The following is a 20,881-nucleotide window of genomic DNA, read 5'->3' as shown; positions in this document are numbered from 1 at the left end:
CTAAAAGGTATAATTGGTGGGATATTTTCTAAACAGAAGAGCTGTTTGCTAAGCAGAGTGTTCTCGGGTGTTTGGTGTGATTGATCATTTATTGCAGAGGGAGGAGATTCTTCATCATTAGAAAGAAAAGGATAGAAATAAAATGAACAAAATATCACATACTAACATTTAAGGGATTCAAAATGCACTATATAAATACCTAACTAAACAATGTGCCAGCAGGTATTGGGAAGGAGTTGCTCGAGGAACACATGTGTACACAGTTTACAGAAAGATGCAAGGTTTACAGAGAAATAATTCATAGGTGACTTCAACAATCCGAATATAGACTATGATCATTGTAGAATGGGGTGGAAAAAGGGTGAAGAATTCCTGCAATGTATATAATCAGCCTGTTCCCAGCGCTATGAGGCTCTGATTTTGGGAAAGTGGGACAAGTGGGACATATTCAGTGCAGGAAGCTTTGGGTAATAGTGATCATATTATCATCAGATTTAGAAGAGTTAAGCAAAAGGATAAGTACGATTGAGGGTAAAAATACATAACTGGAGGACAGAAACTCTCTCTTTGAATTCCCAAAGGAGATTCATATTGGACACAAGATGTTAACTCTTTTTCTCTCCCCAACGATGCTGCCAGACGTACTGAATTTTGCAGAACCTTCTGTTTTTATTTCAGACTTCCAGCATCTGCAATATTTTGCTTTTCTTCACCTTAACGTCCATGCTTTTGTGCTCTCTGCCTCTATTTTTAAAGCCCAGGATGCTGTAATTATTTATTACCCACTTTCTCAACTTGTCCTGCCACCTTCAATGATTTAGAACCATGGAATCCCTACAGTGCAGAAAGAGGCCATTCTGTCCATCGAATCTGCACCAACTCTCCAACAGAGCATCCCACCCATCCACCCTATCCTCGTAACACCACTCATTTGGCATTGGCCAATCCACCAAATCTACACACCCTTGGACTGTGGGAGGAAACCAGAACACCCGGAGGAAACCCACGCACACATGGGGAGAACATGCAAACTCCACACAGACAGTGACCCGAGGCTAGAATTGAACCCAGGTCCCTGGCGTTGTGAGGAAGCAGAGCTAACCACTGTGTCACCGTGCTGCCAATTTGTGCACACGTACCTCTAAGTGCCCTCTGCTCCTGCACCCACTTTAGTACTGCATCCTTTATTTTATATTGCCTCTCCTCATTCTGCCAACTAAAATGTATAACTGCATTAAATTTCATCTGCCACATAACCGCCCAATCTAGCAACCTGTCTGTATCTTCCTGAAGTCTATCACTACCCTCCTCCCGGTTCACAATACTTCCATATTTCACCTCATCTGTAAATGTAGAAATCTTCTTTTGGAGATGCTGATGTTGGTGGTGTTCGAACTCTGGCAGGCTGCCGCATTAACTGAGTGTGTGAGTCGGACAGTGGACACAGCTCAAATATCCTGCCATCAGGGTCATTCCACCAGAGCCTGACACAGTCGCAATCGAAGTCCTCACGCCCAAATCTCCCAGAAACTGCTGGACGTTCAAACTCATCGAATTGTATTGATGAATCTGCTTCCACCACTTTTTCAGGCAATGCATTCCGGATCATCCCATAAAAAACTCAGCTCTTCTCTCTTTTTTGTCAATGGTCTTAAATCTGTCTCATTCGGTTCACGACCCTCCTGGCAGTGACACCAGTTTCTCCTTATTTATTCTAAAAAAAAAACCCTTCATGAGTTTGAACACCTTTAATAAATCTCTCCTTAATCTTCGCTGCTCTGTGGAGAACAATCTCAGTTTCTCCGGTCCCTTCACAAAACAGCCAGTTAAATACTTTTAAAAACATAGTCATGGTTGTATCTAATAAAGACGGCAGCTAATGTGTACACAGCAAGATCCCACAGACAGCAATGAGAGAAATTAATAAAAGAAAATTACTGCGGATGCTGGAATCTGAAACCAAAAGCGAAAACGCTGGAAAATCTCAGCAGTTCTGGCAGCATCTGTAAGGAGAGACAAGAGCTGACGTTTCGAGTCCAGATGACCCTTTGTTAAAGCCCAAAGCTTTGACAAAGGGTCATCTGGACTCGAAACGTCAGCCCTTGTCTCTCCTTACAGATGCTGCCAGAACTGCTGAGATTTTCCTGCGTTTTGTCCTCTGGAATGAGAGAAATTAATGGATATTCTGCTAAGACGTAAATAATGGACAGGAGATCCGGTAGATATCCCCTGCGCTTTTTCATATGGTGTCGTGGATTCTTTTACAGCCATCCGAGAGAACAGACAGGCCTTAGTTTCACATCTTATCTGAAGGACAGCGCTTGTGATAGTGCAGCACTCCCTCAGTAATGCACTGGACCATTGTCCTGGATTACAGGCTCAAGTCTCTGGAGTGAGATTGAAATCCACGACCATACTGACCTAAAACAGAGAATGTGACCCAGCTGACACCTTTTGAATCAATACCTCAAAAAAAATACAACCAAAACACCAGAAATGGCCTTCAGAGCGGGGAGAGGCTGGTAGGGAGCATCTGTGCTGGCAGAGGTGAGTTGGGCCGAATGGCCTGTTCCTGTGCTGCAGATTGGATGTAATTTCCATTGAAGGCCTGGGACAGGTTGCCAACATTCTACAGTGAACACTTGACATTTTGATTGACAATAAAACTTCCAGCTCATGAATTTTATAAAAGGTACGGATTTGTGGCTGGATAATTTCATCAATGTTGAATTTGTTTTGTAGAATTGCGATGAAAGATTTATCAGAATGTGAGTGATGAAGCCTGCGGAAGCAGTGAGGGACATGTCTGTGTGAACTGAAACTGTGTGCTCTGCGGAATTACTCACCATGCAAACAACAACAACTTGCATCTATCTAGCACCTTGAACATAGTCGAACCGCCCGAGGTGCTTCAGTCTCATTATCAAATAAAATTTGACACCAAGCCATTTAAAGGGACATTAGAGCCACTGGTCAATAGCTTGGCCAAAGAAGGAGGTTTATCAAAGTGACTTGCAGGTGGAAAGCGAGTTGGGAGGAAGAGAGATTTAGGGAAGGAATTCCAGAACTTAGGCCCCTGGCAGCTAAAGGCATGACAACCAATAGCGGGACAATTAAAATTGGACATGCAAGAGGCCAGAATCAGAGGAGGACAGAGATGTTGGAGGGTTCGAGGGCTTGAGGAGATTACAGAGATAGGGAGGGGGGAGGCCATGGAGGGATTTGAAAGCAAGGATGGAAATTTTAAAATCGAGGGCGGCACGGTAGCGCAGTGGTTAGCACTGCTGCTTCACAGCTCCAGGGTCCCGAGTTCGATTCCCGGCTCGGGTCACTGTCTGTGTGGAGTTTGCACATTCTCCTCGTGTCTGCGTGGGTTTCCTCCGGGTGCTCCGGTTTCCTCCCACAGTCCAAAGGTGTGCGGGTTAGGTTGATTGGCCAGGTTAAAAATTGCCCCTTGGAGTCCTGAGATGCGTAGGTTAGCGGGATTAGCGGGTAAAATATGTGGGGGTAGGGGTAGGGCCTGGGTGGGATTGTGGTCGGTGCAGACTCGATGGGCCGAATGGCCTCCTTCTGCACTGTAGGGTTTCTATGATTTCTATGAGATGCCAGGTCAGGAGAGTGAAACAGTGGGAGGCACAGTCGGTCAGTGAGCAGAGAGGAGATGGACTCAGTGTGAGGGTATGGACAGTTGAGCTTTGGATGAGCTCATGGGGTGAGAGGTCAGCCAGATGTGCATTGGAATACTCTAATGTTAGAGGTAAGGAGGGCGTGGAAGGAGGTTTCAGCAGCACATGAACTGAGGTGGGTCAGAGCCAGACAATGTATAGAAGGTGAAAGCAGGCAGTTTTGTTAATAGAGAGAGCACTCCTTATTTCAGGATGAGACACAAATGTTTCTGCCATGATGCAGCATTATGTAGGGATTGTAATCATCACAGAATGGGCTTTGTAACTAATCAGGGCCCTCAAGCAGCTGAGCAGAAATGTGGGAGAGTTATTGTGACAATCCCTGTCAAGACTGATAACTATGTTAAAAGAAAGAATTCCCGACAAAAGAAAGAAAACCATTGGACAAGACTTCACTTTTTGAAACTTTTACTGTCACAAAACAACTAAAATCAGCATAATTTAAACATTAATTAACAGGCGAAGGGTCTTTCAAATTAAAAGGTACATTTCACTTAAATAGTCGATATACAAACATAAGCCTCGTGTTGTTACAAGCACTTGTATAACTTCCCACGTAAATTTGACACCACACGCAATCACACAATCTCTCCAACTGCCTGGCCACGTCCCTCTTCCCCCTGGGGATATATTTACCTTTACACCTCTGGGCGGATCTCCACGTCAGGTTCGTATCTGGGTGAACCTGTTGTAAACTGTGCCGATGTGACATTGCGTCAGTGCAGTTTTCATATACGACGGTGGGGGTCAATATATGGTTGGGGGGACGGGGGGTTAGTAGTGAGGGCGGTGAATATCGGAAGTCGCAATCTCAACTTCCGGCTCTGCCTCATCTTGAGTCCCTGATGGTGATCTCGCAGACGGCGAGCGTGGGCTCCAGATCCTGCACATAGTGTTTAATACTAGGTCTGATTCTACGATTGGACAACATTTATTACACAATCCTGATTGTGCTGAGAATTACACTGAAAACCAATTTATGATTGTCAGTCAGTCTCACAGTGTGACACAGTAACGCGTGCTCGGAGCCACATGTATTCACGCACACAGGGTCCTGTCCTTCAAAGGCAAAAGGAACATGCCCACACGTTGTGCCCTTTTCAACTAAACAAAAGCTTGGGGACAGTGACTTCCTGTCTCATTCCCCAGAGCAATGTCTTCACCAATCAGAGTCGCCCTGCTTGGTTTGAATTTGAACAAAGCTGGGCAGTTAACTGTTCCATGCTGCATTTTGCCTCCACAAACAGAGGCCACTTTCCAATCAATCAGCACTCTCTCCCCATGCAGTACAAATTGTTCCCGAGTTACTTGTCAGCTATCCCGATGAGCGAAAGATGAAAAGTTTTGACAGCATGTCTCTTTTTTCCACAATACTTGTATTCTTTTCCCAACAGAAAAACTGATCAGTTCATAGACAGCGTTGCTTCCTCTCATAGAAATTTTGTCTTCTGAACTGCCTGCCATGTAAAAGCCTTTGTACAAGCACAGAGCACCCATTCCAAGCCCAATTGTTCATTTATCCATGGATATAAATGTAAAAGAACATTGAAACCAACTTCAGAAACTGCTGAAAAAAAGGAATAAAAACTATAAATGTTTTATTTATTCCTGGGACATGGGCGTCGCTGGCTGGCCAGCATTTATTGCCCATCCCCAGTTGCCCTTAGAGGGCAGTTAAGAATCAACCACATTGCTGTGGCTCTGGAGTCACATGTAGGCCAGACCGGGATAAGGACGGCAGATTTCCTTCCCTAAAGGACATTAGTGAACCAGGTGGGTTTTTCCGACAATCGACAATGGCTTCATGGTCATCAGTGGATTCTTAATTCCAGATATTTTTTATTGAATTCAAATTCCACCAGCTGCCGCGGCGGGATTCGAACCCGGGTCCCCAGAACATCAGCTGAGTGATAATACCACTTGGCCATTGTGTCCCCTTTTACAATAGAAATAACAACTGCCCTGGTACTGTCGTAGCTTGCTTTATGTTCTTTACTCATGAGGCTCAATTTTAATCATCATGCCACTCTTTATCTGGGTCGGATTTGCCCTGTTTTTTATTCAACTTGGATTTATACTCGAAATGCTGATCAAGCTAGTCTAACAGCAGACTGTCATTGCTCCTGAAGTTAAAGATTTAAAGTTTTGCCCTTTCTAACTGAAGGCAAGACAACATAAAAGTAACAAATCTTTCCAGACCCAAAAGATTTGTGCCTCTTACCCATGGGTGTGAATGAGGTGCCAGCAGTTGCAGAGGTGATTGTACCCTTTCTGTGCTGAGTTCATACATTGCTGTTATTCACAGATACTTCATGAAAGATCATCACGTACCGAGATGGCCAGTATGGAAAAAATGAGAATTGAAGGCAGGGCTGTTGTGAGCAACAGAGAGGATCTGCAGAATCTAATGCTGCCCTCGCATTGCTGGAACCTATCTAATTGCCTCCCATTGAAAAACATGTTCGTCGTTTGAGATTTCGCTGGAATATTTAACCCCCTGCAAACGGTGGGACTTTACTGTATGTCCATGTCACTGTGGTACGTGATTTGGAAACGAGGTGGAGGTGACAGCGCACCAAGGCTCTTCCTCTCTTCAAGGTAGCACAGTGGTTAGCTACAGCGGCACGGTAGCACAGTGGTTAGCTACAGCGGCACGGTAGCACAGTGGTTAGCACTGCTGCTTCACAGCTCCAGGGTCCCGGGTTCGATTCCCGGCTTGGGTCACTGTCTGTGTGGAGTTTGCACATTCTCCTCGTGTCTGCGTGGGTTTCCTCCGGGTGCTCCGGTTTCCTCCCACAGTCCAAAGATGTGCGGGTTAAGTTGATTGGCCAGGTTAAAAATTGCCCCTTAGAGTCCTGGGATGTGTAGGTTAGAGGGATTAGTGAGTAAATATGTGGGGGTAGGGCCTGGGTGGGATTGTGGTCGGTGCAGACTCGATGGGCCGAATGGCCTCCTTCTGCACTGTAGGGTTTCTATGATATCTATGAAGGTGCTGACCCTCATCCTGCTTCTATAAACTAAGAATTGACAGACACAAGAATGGTGTTCCATAGCCAATGGAATACTCTTCGAAATGTAGCCACTGTTGTAATGTTGGCAATCTCGCTGTCAATTTACACACTGCAAGCCCCTCCACACAGCAAAGTGAGAATGGTCCCGGTAAGCTGTTTCTTTGTGATGTTGGTTGAGGAATAAATATTGGCCAGGACGCCAGGGAAATGTCCCTGTCCTTCTTTGAATAGTGGCCTTGCAACATTTTAGGCCCATCTGAGGGGCAGACAGATGGCCGGATTCACCAAACTCGCCAGCGGCTGGGATTTTCTGATCCCGCTGCAGTGAATGGAGTTTCGGCTGAACGGCAAATTCTCCGTTCTCGCTGGCAGTGGCAGTGGGGCATGAAAGGCCGGAGAATTCCGACTGGAGCCTCAGTTTATGGATGAGTTCTTCCGTTTTATCCCCCTTTGTTCTGTAAGTTTTGCAAACACAAGTTAGGACCAGATTTATGTCATTTCCCCTCATGTTGTTTTCAACCCTCGGCTCCACCCTGAATGTGTCGATAAATATATTGTCAGCTGCTTCACAAAGTTTGTGAACATGCCTTCATGGTTTCTGTGCAATGGCAGCTGCCGGGGTGGAGCTTTCCTCATTGCTTAAACCCGTGTTTCATTTAGAAATTCAGCCTCGTCACATTACACATTGAGGGCTCCACCAGCTGCAGACATCAAACCTCCTTCCCTCCCACCTCCCCAAAAATATTTGAAACCTTCAAATCTAATCATCAGCTTAACAACCACAGGGATTTCTGCCTGGCACTAAACCAGCGGCTTGTTATCTAAGGAATAACAGAGGCCTAAGTATAGACTCGTACTACACCAGCCCTCCCTCATTAGCTGAGGATTGGTAGAGAGCTTAATATAGACTGGCATTAAAGCAATGTTCGTCAGCTAAGCAACCACAGAGGCCTTGGTATAGAGAGGTGTTAGGTCAGACCTCTTTGCCTCAGCAACCACATAGGCCTATTTTTAGCCTGGCATGAGACAAGGCCCAATTAGCTTGGGAATCATCCAGGCTTCGATGTAGATTGGCACATATTACCCTTTGTTACCTTAGCAACCACCGTCCTATTTATAGTTTGGCAATAGACCAATCCTTGTTAGTTTAGGCCTTGGAATAAACTAGCATTAGACTAGTTTTTTTATCACCTTAGCAACCTGACAGGCCTCAGTTCAGTCACCACACCAGCTTCATTATGGACTGGCAAAGTACCTTAACAACAATCGCTGGCTAATGTTAGCTGGCATTACACCAGCTCCTGTCAATATGTGCACGGCAATCTTTGCAAAGTGTATGATGTGGCCAGCGGTTTCACAAAGAGCTGATAGTTGAGAAATGGTCCCAGATCCAAGCTTCTGACATACAATAGCAGGTACTTAGATTGAAAGCATGGCTGGGTAGTATTAGAGCAGTGGATATATTCAACATTCCTGCAATGTGAGATCGCAGAAAGGACGACAAGTGTTGAAGGTAAAAGATTCAATTACTCTCATTTTTTTTCAGTCCATGAAAATTTAGACTTTTGACACATTAGTGGCCAACCTCCAAGATGGTGCATGCTGGAAGCACAGTAAGGAACCTGCGGAAACTTGGATCTATACTGTCCGTTTTGACAGGAGGAGTAAGAGGCCACTCAAAGTGAGGAGACAGATCATCTGTCACCTGGGGCCACCGTGAACTGAACCATCTGGGGTTGACTGCAGTTTGCTTCCAAGGTCTCATGCAATTGAAAAACACGCTCACTGCCCACTGCTGCAGGTCCTATTAAATATACTTGGTGCAATTCTCATCATAGCTTCGCAACACCTCCAAACTGGCACTCAGACGAGTGGAGAGGTGGCAGTGGAGGGGGCAGGCAGGAAGAGGAGCCATTCTTAACATGCCTAAAATACTGAGAATCTCTGTTCAGTTTCGAAGGTAGAAACGTGAAAAGGAAGCTTCCAGAGTCTTACCGAGCAAATTTTTAATCCCTTTGTATTTAAGTTTTTCGTAACACTGCACAGCTTATGATGAGCGTGGGCATTTCCTTTTAGATTTTAGGAGTTGACAATGGCCCAATGGATAGCACTTTCACCTCTGAGTCAAAAGGTTGTGGGTTCAAACCCAACTACAGCACAGAGACCAGGATGAGACCCAATGTGCAGTACTGAGGGAGAATAGAACATAGAACATGACAGTGCAGTACAGGCCCTTCGGCCCTTGATGTTGCGCGGACCTGTGAAACCAATCGAAATCCCATCTAACCTACACTATTCCAATATCATCCATATACTCGTATGGATGAATACTCATCAAGGCCCTTTCTTCTTAACCTTGCCCCTCACCTGAGATGTGGTGACCACCAGGTTAAATCAACACCAGTCTGCTCTCCCCCTCAAAGAGAAAAGCAATCTATGGTCATCTATTGTCAGTACTGAGGGAGTGCTGCATTGTCAGAGCGTCAGTACTGAGGGAGTGCTGCACTGTCAGAGGGTCAGTACTGAGGGAGTGCCGCACTGTCAGAGGGTCAGTACTGAGGGAGTGCCGCACTGTCAAAGGGTCAGTACTGATGGAGTGCCGCACTGTCAGAGGGTCAGTACTGAGGGAGTGCCGCACTGTCAGAGGGTCAGTACTGAGGGAGTGCTGCACTGGCAGAGGGTCAGTACTGAGGGAGTGCCGCACTGTCAAAGGGTCAGTACTGAGGGAGTGCCGCACTGTCAGAGGGTCAGTACTGAGGGAGTGCCGCACAGTCAGAGGGTCAGTACTGAGGGAGTGCTGCACTGTCAGAGGGTCAGTACTGAGGGAGTGCTGCACTGTCAGAGGGTCAGTACTGAGGGAGTGCTGCACTGTCAGAGGGTCAGTACTGAGGGACTGCTGCACTGTCAGGGGGTCAGTACTGAGGGAGTGCCGCACTGTCAGAGGGTCAGTACTGAGGGAGTGCCGCACTGTCAGAGGGTCAGTACTGAGGGAGTGCTGCACTGTCAGAGGGTCAGTACTGAGGGAGTGCCGCACTGTCAGAAAGTCAGTACTGAGGGAGTGCTGCACTGTCAGAGGGTCAGTACTGAGGGAGTGCCGCACTGTCAGAAAGTCAGTACTGAGGGAGTGCCGCACTGTCAGAGGGTCAGTACTGAGGGAGTGCTGCACTGTCAGAGGGTCAGTACTGAGGGAGTGCTGCACTGTCAGAGGGTCAGTGCTGAGGGAGTGCTGCACTGTCAGAGGGCCAGTACTGAGGGAGTGCCGCACTGTCAGAGGGTCAGTGCTGAGGGAGTGCCGCACTGTCAGAGGGTCAGTGCTGAGGGAGTGCCGCACTGTCAGAGGGTCAGTACTGAGGGAGTGCCGCACTGTCAGAGGGTCAGTACTGAGGGAGTGCAGCACTGTCAGAGGGTCAGTACTGAGGGAGTGCCCCATTGTCAGAAAGTCAGTACTGAGTGAGTGCTGCACTGTCAGAGTGTCAGTACTGAGGGAGTGCCGCACTGTCAGAGGGTCAGTACTGAGGGAGTGCTGCACTGTCAGAAGGTCAGTACTGAGGGAGTGCTGCACTGTCAGAGGGTCAGTACTGAGGGAGTGCTGCACTGTCAGAAAGTCAGTACTGAGGGAGTGCTGCACTGTCAGAGGGTCAGTACTGAGGGAGTGCCCCATTGTCAGAGGGTCAGTACTGAGGGAGTGCCCCATTGTCAGAAAGTCAGTACTGAGGGAGTGCCGCACTGTCAGAAAGTCAGTACTGAGGGAGTGCCGCACTGTCAGAAAGTCAGTACTGAGGGAGTGCCGCACTGTCAGAGGGTCAGTACTGAGGGAGTGCAGCACTGTCAGAGGGTCAGTACTGAGGGAGTGCCGCACTGTCAGAAAGTCAGTACAGAGGGAGTGCTGCACTGTCAGAGGGTCAGTACTGAGGGAGTGCCCCATTGTCAGAGGGTCAGTACTGAGGGAGTGCCGCACTGTCAGAGGGTCAGTACTGAGGGAGTGCCCCATTGTCAGAGGGTCAGTACTGAGGGAGTGCCGCACTGTCAGAGGGTCAGTACTGAGGGAGTGCTGCACTGTCAGAGGGTCAGTACTGAGGGAGTGCCACACTGTCAGAAAGTAAGTACTGAGGGAGTGCTGCACTGTCAGAAAGTCAGTACTGAGGGAGTGCCGCACTGTCAGAGGGTCAGTGCTGAGGGAGTGCCGCACTGTCAGAGGGTCAGTGCTGAGGGAGTGCCGCACTGTCAGAGGGTCAGTACTGAGGGAGTGCTGCACTGTCAGAGGGTCAGTACTGAGGGAGTGCTGCACTGTCAGAAGGTCAGTACTGAGGGAGTGCCGCACTGTCAGAGGGTCAGTACTGAGGGAGTGCCCCATTGTCAGAAAGTAAGTACTGAGGGAGTGCCGCACTGTCAGAGGGTCAGTACTGAGGGAGTGCTGCACTGTCAGAGGGTCAGTACTGAGGGAGTGCCACACTGTCAGAAAGTAAGTACTGAGGGAGTGCTGCACTGTCAGAAAGTCAGTACTGAGGGAGTGCCGCACTGTCAGAGGGTCAGTGCTGAGGGAGTGCCGCACTGTCAGAGGGTCAGTGCTGAGGGAGTGCCGCACTGTCAGAGGGTCAGTGCTGAGGGAGTGCCGCACTGTCAGAGGGTCAGTGCTGAGGGAGTGCCGCACTGTCAGAGGGTCAGTACTGAGGGAGTGCCGCACTGTCAGAGGGTCAGTGCTGAGGGAGTGCCGCACTGTCAGAGGGTCAGTGCTGAGGGAGTGCCGCACTGTCAGAGGGTCAGTACTGAGGGAGTGCCGCACTGTCAGAGGGTCAGTACTGAGGGAGTGCCGCACTGTCAGAGGGTCAGTGCTGAGGGAGTGCCGCACTGTCAGAGGGTCAGTACTGAGGGAGTGCCGCACTGTCAGAGGGTCAGTGCTGAGGGAGTGCCGCACTGTCAGAGGGTCAGTACTGAGGGAGTGCTGCACTGTCAGAGGGTCAGTACTGAGGGAGTGCCGCACTGTCAGAGGGTCAGTACTGAGGGAGTGCTGCACTGTCAGAGGGTCAGTACTGAGGGAGTGCTGCACTGTCAGAGGGTCAGTACTGAGGAAGTGCTGCACTGTCAGAGGGTCAGTACTGAGGGAGTGCTGCACTGTCAGAGGGTCAGTACTGAGGGAGTGCTGCACTGTCAGAGGGTCAGTACTGAGGGAGTGCTGCACTGTCAGAAGGTCAGTACTGAGGGAGTGCCGCACTGTCAGAGGGTCAGTACTGAGGGAGTGCTGCACTGTCAGAGGGTCAGTACTGAGGGAGTGCCCCATTGTCAGAGGGTCAGTACTGAGGGAGTGCCCCATTGTCAGAAAGTCAGTACTGAGGGAGTGCTGCACTGTCAGAAGGTCAGTACTGAGGGAGTGCCGCACTGTCAGAAAGTCAGTACAGAGGGAGTGCTGCACTGTCAGAGGGTCAGTACTGAGGGAGTGCCCCATTGTCAGAGGGTCAGTACTGAGGGAGTGCCGCACTGTCAGAGGGTCAGTGCTGAGGGAGTGCTGCACTGTCAGAGGGCCAGTACTGAGGGAGTGCCGCACTGTCAGAGGGTCAGTACTGAGGGAGTGCCGCACTGTCAGAAAGTCAGTACTGAGGGAGTGCTGCACTGTCAGAGGGTCAGTACTGAGGGAGTGCCCCATTGTCAGAGGGTCAGTACTGAGGGAGTGCCGCACTGTCAGAGGGTCAGTACTGAGGGAATGCCGCACTGTCAGAGGGTCAGTACTGAGGAAGTGCTGCACTGTCAGAGGGTCAGTACTGAGAGAGTGCTGCACTGTCAGAGGGTCAGTACTGAGGAAGTGCTGCACTGTCAGAGGGTCAGTACTGAGAGAGTGCCGCACTGTCAGAGGGTCAGTGCTGAGGGACTGCTGCGCTGTCAGAGGGTCAGTACTGAGGGAGTGCTGCACTGTCAGATGGTCAGTACTGAGGGAGTGCCGCACTGTCAGAGGGTCAGTGCTGAGGGAGTGCCGCACTGTCAGAGGGTCAGTACTGAGGGAATTCCTGCACTGTCAGAGGGTCAGTGCTGAGGGAGTGCCGCACTGTCAGAGGGTCAGTGCTGAGGGAGTGCCGCACTGTCAGAGGGTCAGTGCTGAGGGAGTGCTGCACTGTCAGAGGGTCAGTACTGAGGGAGTGCCGCACTGTTAGGGGGTCAGTACTGAGGGAGTACTGCACTGTCAGAGGGTCAGTACTGAGGGAGTGCTGCACTGTTAGGGGGTCAGTACTGAGGGAGTACTGCACTGTCAGAGGGTCAGTACTGAGGGAGTGCTGCACTGTTAGGGGGTCAGTACTGAGGGAGTGCTGCACTGTAAGAGGGTCAGTACTGAGGGAGTGCCACACTGTCAGAGGGTCAGTACTGAGAGAGTGCCGCACTGTCAGAGGGTCAGTACTGAGGGAGTACCGCACTGTCGGAGGGTCGGTAGTGAGGGAGTGGTGCATTGGAAGGGTCGGTACTGAGGGAGCGAAATGTTAAACTGAGGGTCCATCTATCTTCTCAGTTGGAGGTAAAGTATCGCAGGGCACTATTTGAAGAAGAAAGAGGGTTTTGTCCCATTGACCTGAGGCTAATATTTGTTGCTCAACCAATCTGACGGAAACAAGTTACCTCCTGATTATCGCTGCCATCTGTACCAGCTTGGACTTGCAAATCGATTGCCATATTTCCTAAATGAAGGCCCCGCCTTCTCACCCTTGCCCTTTGCCTGAGGTGTGGCGATCCTCAGGTTAAATCACCACCAGTCACCTCTCCCCCGTCAAAGCGCTGAACAACCTTTGATCATCTGGGATTAGGCGACTTACCTTTCCCTTTAATTACAACAGTGACAATACTGGGAAAGTAATTCATTGGCTAAAGTAATTTGTAGTGGCTGCTAATCAGGAAAGGCGCAGTTTAAATGCAAGTATTTCTTCTTTCAATTTTCTACTGGAAGAGTTATGTGCAGTGGTTGATGTGTGTAGCATGGTGGCTGTTAATGGGGAAGGAACGCGGATGGGGAAAAGGAATAGAGGGTTATGTTGATAGGGCTGATGAAGTGATTTTGGAGTGGGCTTCCATGGTGCAGAAATACCAGCACTGATAATTTGGACCAAAAGTCCTGGTTCTGTGCTGTACATTCCATGTAATTCTACATAACCTGGTCTAATTGGGCATTAGATGGAATAGAGAACTTTGTCTGTTCCCTAGCACTGAGTGAAAAATGCTGTCCCCACCGTGTCAATAGCTATTTCATTTGATATTAATAGCTCTTTCATGGTTAATAAGTTGGATCTTCATGGTATTTATACTCAGGCAGATTTCAACAAACATCAATTAATCGTGTAATGAATGGTTTGCATTGAAGTTGAGTGGATTAAGGTCCGTTTGAAACCCAGTGAAAACTGAGCTGGGATGAATAGACATTCAAGAGGGACATTACAGCAAGTAGATAAATGAATGGAACATAACTCTTCTGTAACGCATGCCTCTGTTCAAGGAGCCAGGATTAAGGAACTGGACACTTCTGTGGAAATGGTTCATCAGTAACTAGGCTGGGATAGAGTTACTGACACATGGGTGCAGAGGAAAGCTATGTGCAGAAAAACTCTTCAAATCACAGGAAGGACATTTGCCTTGGCCCAGGGTCTGGGCATTGTCCAGTCTCACATTGATCAATTGTCACACTACATTGGACTGTGTTTGTAGACTGCACTCTTGCTGAACCGAAAGGTTGTAGCAGCCATCACTGTCTCTGACCCAGTCATGACTCCCAGGTCTGGCCGAGACATGAGTGCCCTTCGAGGTCCTTTTATGATTCAACCCTATTCGACTCCCGGAGATTTTTGCACTCCTCCAATTCCAGCCTCCTGAGCATTCTGATTTTCATCACTTCACCATCGGTGTGTGTGTCTTCAGCTGCCTGGGCCCGAAGATCTGGGATTCCCTCCCAAAACCTCTCCACCTTTCCACAACTCTCTCCTCTTTTATATTTCTCCTTCCAAACTGTCTTGGTATTTCCACACGAGTCCAGAGGAGAGCAAAGGTTTGCAGGGAACGGGTGGTTATTGTTCCCAGCAATGGTCTCTCTGAGAATTGAATGGGCTGGATTGGGGAATGACTTTGAAGGTGACAGTGTGAGAAGTTTCTGTGAAACCATGTCCGTGCTTTGTCAGGCAGGGGCCACGGGTGGACTGAGTACTTGACACGCCATAACATTCAGGGCTATGGGCCAAGAGCTGGCAAGTGGGATTAGGTGGGCAGGTCAGGGTCTTTTGTGCATCGGTGCAAAGTCGATGGGCCGAAGGGTCTCTTCTGCACTGTCGGATTCTGTGATTCTGTGACTGCAGGTTTCCACCACTCCAGGATTGTCCAATAATTGAAGATGAATCACCTGGACACTGGGACTAGCGTGAGTAAATGCATGGGGTTATGGGGATAGAGCCTGAGCGGGATTGTGGTTGGTGCAGACTCGATGGGCTCAATGGCCTCCTTCCGCACTGTAGGATTCTATGATTTTATGCTGCTAGCAAAACAATATCATAAGGTCAGTGTTCTGTACATGAGGAAATGTTAAGACAGGAGACCAAAAGCTTGGTTAGTTAGGTTTTGAGGAGTGACGTAAGGGGGAGGGAGTGATTTAGGATGTGCTTTCCAGAGCTTGGGGCCAGGCACCAGCCGTAAAGCACTCAGGAGACCAAAACTCGAGCAGTGCAGATATGCTGAACAGTTGGAGCACTGGAGGAGGTCACAGAGTCTGGGAGGGAGTGAGGATACCCTGGAAGCCAAAACAATTTGCATTTACAAAGCACCTTCAGTGTAATAGAATGTGCCAAGGTGTCCTTTTCATTTTGTTGGAATAATTTATTTTATGAATTATGGTAATATCGGGAATGGCTGCAGGAGTTTTGGAATTGGCAGGTTATGTGGTGAAACCTCCAGGAATACATCCCACCAGAGTTGGCAACAGCAGAAGACAGTGAAGAAGCAAAGTGCAAATAGATGGGCAGCAGATGAACAACAAGGGTCTATGTGTATCAGCGCTGCTCAGGCCACTGTTACTGTTCCACTGCTTCAAGCCCAGCAGTTATTGCCTATCCCCAAACTGCATTGATAACGTGATGTTGGGCGGTTTACAGGGCAGACTGGGTAAGGAGGGCAGGTTTCTATCCCGAAAGGACATCAGTGAACAGTTAAGAATTTCCACATCCAACATTTTCATGGGAAGTTTCACTGAGATCAACATTTAATTTCCAGATTCTTCGGAACAGTGTAGAGGGAGCTTTACTCTGTATCTAACCCCGTGCTGTACCTGTCCTGGGAGTGTTTGATGGGGGACAGTGTAGAGGGAGCTTTACTCTGTATCTAACCCCGTGCTGTACCTGTCCTGGGAGTGTTTGATGGGGGACAGTATAGAGGGAGCTTTACTCTGTATCTAACCCCGTGCTGTACCTGTCCTGGGAGTGTTTGATGGGGGACAGTATAGAGGGAGCTTTACTCTGTATCTAACCCCGTGCTGTACCTGTCATGGGAGTGTTTGATGGGGACACTGTAGAGGGAGCTTTACTCTGTATCTAACCCTGTGCTGTACCTGTCCTGGGAGTGTTTGATGAGGACAGTGTAGAGTGAGCTTTACTCTGTATCTAACCCTGTGGTGTATCTGTCCTGGGAGTGTTTGATGGGGACAGTGTAGAGGGAGCTTTACTTTGTATCTAATCCCGTGCTGTATCTGTCCTGGGTGTGTTTGATGGGGACGGTGGAGAGGGAGCTTTACTCTGTATCTAACCCCGTGCTGTACCTGTCCTGGGAGTGTTTGATGGGGACAGTGCAGAGGGAGCTTTACTCTGTATCTAACCCCGTGCTGTACCTGTCCTGGGAGTGTTTGATGGGGGACAGTGTAGAGGGAGCTTTACTCTGCATCTAACCCCGTGCTGTACCTGTCCTGGGAGTGTTTGATGGGGGACAGTGTAGAGGGAGCTTTACTCTGTATCTAACCCCGTGCTGTACCTGTCCTGGGAGTGTTTGATTGGGGACAGTGTAGAGGGAGCTTTACTCTGTATCTAACCCCGTGCTGTACCTGTCCTGGGAGTGTTTGATGGGGGACAGTGTTGAAGAAGAGATTTGTCAGTGAAATTTGTCACCTGCAAAATGTACGACAAAAGATGAAGGGGTTCAGATTAAAGTTGCCTATTTAACCCTACCTTAAAGAAGTTTAATTGTGCAGTGAAACTATCTGATGTGGCTCGCTGGGGCATTGTGCGATATGGGGACAAAGTCTGGTGGCTGAGACTAATCTCTTTTTACAGGAGACAGCAGGCCAAGAACAAAGTCAAGGGGGAGATGGAGTCAGTTTAGGAAGATCGATAGGGACACTAAGCAGCGTGAATGTTTCTGGAAGAGTTCTGGCGTTTATTTCAACTTCACGGGTATGAGGTTACACCTCTGGACTAAAAAGAGTAATGACATCTCCTGGCTGCCGTTTCCCCTTAATGGAGATTTTGTTTCTTAGCAAAGTCTGCAGTCAGCTAAACACTGGGTAAAAAATTATTTCTGTAACTAATAATTGGTTGTGAATAGGACAATGATCCATCATCACACATGGGATCTTGCTATGCATACCATGTTCACCAACTATTTCTTTGCGATTATATTGATTCCGGTGCAACTTCACAACTTGCATCAGAATTGAGGCTGTTTTTTTGGTGCTTGATCAGGTTCAGGATACAAAAGACACTTGCGATGCTTGTTGCAAATTTCAGCTGACATTTCTGATGCAGAACTGAAGGAGTGCCGCACTGTCAGAGGGTCAGTACTGAGGGAGTGCCGCACTGTCAGAGGGTCAGTACTGAGGGAGTGCCGCACTGTCAGAGGGTCAGTACTGAGGGAGTGCCGCACTGTCAGAGGGTCAGTACTGAGGGAGTGCCGCACTGTCAGAGGGTCAGTACTGAGGGAGTGCTGCACTGTCAGAGGGTCAGTACTGAGGGAGTGCTGCACTGTCGGAGGGTCAGTACTGAGGGAGTGCTGCACTGTCAGAGGTTCAGAATTGGAGAGAGTGCTGCATTGTTGGAGGTGCTGTCTTTCAGATGAGTGAGTGAGGTCCTGCCCATCATCTCAGGTGGATCTCAAGGATTCCAGAACAATATTTAAAGAACAGCAGACCCGTTCATCCCAGAGTCTTGGCCAATTTAACTCTGAATCAACATTACCTTAAAAAATGCTGGTAGGGCATTTGTCATCATTCTAGTTTGTGTTCACAGTTTAGAATCATTGAATCCCTACAGTGCAGAAGGAGGCCATTCGGCCCATCGAGTCTGCACCGACCACAATCCCACCCAGGCCCTATTTCCGTCAGCCCACATATTTACCCTGCTAATCTCCCTGACACTCGGATCAATTTAATACGGTCAATCGACCTAACCTGCACTCCCTCTGACCCTCTGATAGTGCAACACTCTCTCTGACCCTCTGACAGTGCAGCACTCCCTCAGTACTGTCCCTCTGACAGTGCAGCACTCCCTCAGTACTGACCCTCTGACAGTGCGGCACTCCCTCAGCACTGACCCTCTGACAGTGCGGCATTCCCTCAGTACTGACCCTCTGACAGTGCGGCACTCCCTCAGTACTGACCCTCTGACAGTGCAGCACTCCCTCAGTACTGACCCTCTGACAGTGCGGCACTCCCTCAGCACTGACCCTCTGACAGTGCGGCATTCCCTCAGTACTGACCCTCTGACAGTGCGGCACTCCCTCAGTACTGACCCTCTGACAGTGCAGCACTCCCTCAGTACTGTCCCTCTGACAGTGCAGCACTCCCTCAGTACTGACCCTCTGACAGTGCGGCACTCCCTCAGCACTGACCCTCTGACAGTGCGGCATTCCCTCAGTACTGACCCTCTGACAGTGCGGCACTCCCTCAGTACTGACCCTCTGACAGTGCGGCACTCCCTCAGTACTGACCCTCTAACAGTGCGGCACTCCCTCAGTACTGACCCTCTGACAGTGCGGCACTCCCTCAGTACTGACCCTCTAACAGTGCGGCACTCCCTCAGCACTGACCCTCTGACAGTGCAGCATTCCCTCTTTGGAATTCGCTGCCATGTTTCCGACACTTCTACAGTGACTATAATTCAAAAGAACTTATTGGTTGTAAAGTGCTCTGGAATGTCTTGTGGGTGTGAAAGGTGCTAGGTAAATGCAAGTCCTGCTTTTTGGGATCGTTGTTTTCTGCCTTCTCTGCTTTTCTTGCCGCTTCGATTTCAGCCTCAAACTTGTGATGCAAGTCGGTCTTTGGTTAGTGAGTGTAGAATTGTGCATGATATATCCTGTTGTGTGAAAATACTAACCCAGTGACTGAAAGAGATGAAAATACTGACTGCAGACAGAATAATCAGCAGCTCAGTCAGTGTCTGTGAAGAGAAAGGAGTTGGTGTGGCAGTGTCACCGCTTCAACCCACATTCAGCCTGCATTACTGTTTCCAGAGAGAAGTCTCACAGCACCAAGATTAAGGTCCAACAGGTTTATTTGGTATCACCTGATGAAGGAGCAGTGCTCCGAAAGCTCGTGATACCAAATAAACCTGTTGTACTTTAACCTGCTGTCGTGAGACTTCTTACTGTGCCCACCCCAGTCCAATGCCGGCATCTCCACATCATTCCTGTTTCCTGCCAGACTCACTGGGATTTTCCAGCAACTTCTGGCTTTTAAAACTCGTAAAAATTGCTGAGATCTTTGGAACAGATGTAAATGAGGTTTGTAAGCAGATATATTTCTGTGCGACTGTGGATCATTAATGTTCTGTGTGTAATATGCGTAAGAAGGCCAAGCAATAACCTAGAATTTGTCTCAGTGAATGGGTCAAAGGGCTCGATTCCACGCCTGTTATACACAGAGCCTCACATTTCTATAGAGATCAGCTCTGACACGCAGTCCAGACAAATGAGCCCATCTCCCCTGGACAAAGCAAATATTAATTCTGTTTTTTCACCTAAGAAAAGCTGAAGTGAAGGCGCATGGTGTAGGACAGTACTGATCAGAGGCAAGGGGAAACAAGCAGGTGAGGACTCGGTGTACTGAAGCCCAGGGTTTAAACATTCTGCAGATTCTCGGAGGGAAGGGACACTGAGGCAAGGAATGGGGGTGGGGATGAGGGAGTGGAGGGGGGGAAGGAAGGAGTGGGCTACCGCCCCTCCAGGATTGGCCTGGGGTCTCGACGAATTGAAGACCTATTCTCCAGGTCACTGCTGTGTGCGACCCTGGAGAAAAACCATCGGGACATTAAAATGGGGGTTTTTTTTCTTTGATCGTTTCTCTCTACCAGATATAAAAAATATTGAAGATAGCGGGGGAAGGCTCTTTGGCTGACAGTCAAATATCATCCAATTGGGTAATTCTACTTTCCAATTCACATCGGAGGCCAGTATTTCACAAGGGCGGATTGTGCTGGCTGACTGTGGGTCCATGTCATGTGATAAAACCTCCAGGAATACATTTAATCACATCTGGCAACCCCAGGAAGGAAGAAGGAGGGGAGCGGAGGGGTAGGGAGAGGTGGGAGGAGAGGGAGGGACAGGAGGGGTGGGGAGGGAGGGGTGGGGAGAGGAAGGAGGGTAAGGGAGGGGTGGGAGGAGATGGAAGGGGATGAAGCATAGCTGATGAGGGCGGGGAGGGAATTGGACTGAGGAGGGATGAGGGGTTTAGTCATTTGAAGAACCTGGAAAGAATGAGTTAGGACACTGAGGGGATGTAGTGAACTGGACTTTAGCGAGTGGGGTATTTGGGGGGAATAAGGAGGAGGGAGAGTGAGCAGGGGGATGTTTGGAATTGAAGAGGAATGGAGAAGTAATTTTGGAGGAACATCGACTAGAGTTGAGAGAACTGATGTGAGAGAAAGTGGAGAGAAAAACTTCACTCCTTAGTTTTCAGAAATAATTCTGATTGGTGCATCTGCCGTAAGGTGGAGGGTTTATTTCCAGTCCAAGAACAAAGCTGATTGATCAACAAGGCGATTGCCATTGGGAAAGTCACATTCACCTGATTTTTAGTGAACAGTTTGTGTTCACTGGAGAGACTGAGTGAGAGGAAGATTTCTGGCCTTTCAACTTCTGCCCCTCCATCAGTGGCATTGAACTCAAGTTGCCATTTCTCATCTGGTGACAGGCTATTTGGCTATTAGGGGCATCACAGGTGATCCCAATCCTGCTTTTACCCAGTTTGGA

This window comes from Mustelus asterias, chromosome 11 (genome assembly GCF_964213995.1).
Source record: "Mustelus asterias chromosome 11, sMusAst1.hap1.1, whole genome shotgun sequence".
NCBI lineage: Eukaryota > Metazoa > Chordata > Chondrichthyes > Carcharhiniformes > Triakidae > Mustelus > Mustelus asterias.
The sequence above is the reverse complement of the archived record's forward strand: the minus strand, read 5'-3'. Positions refer to the sequence as shown.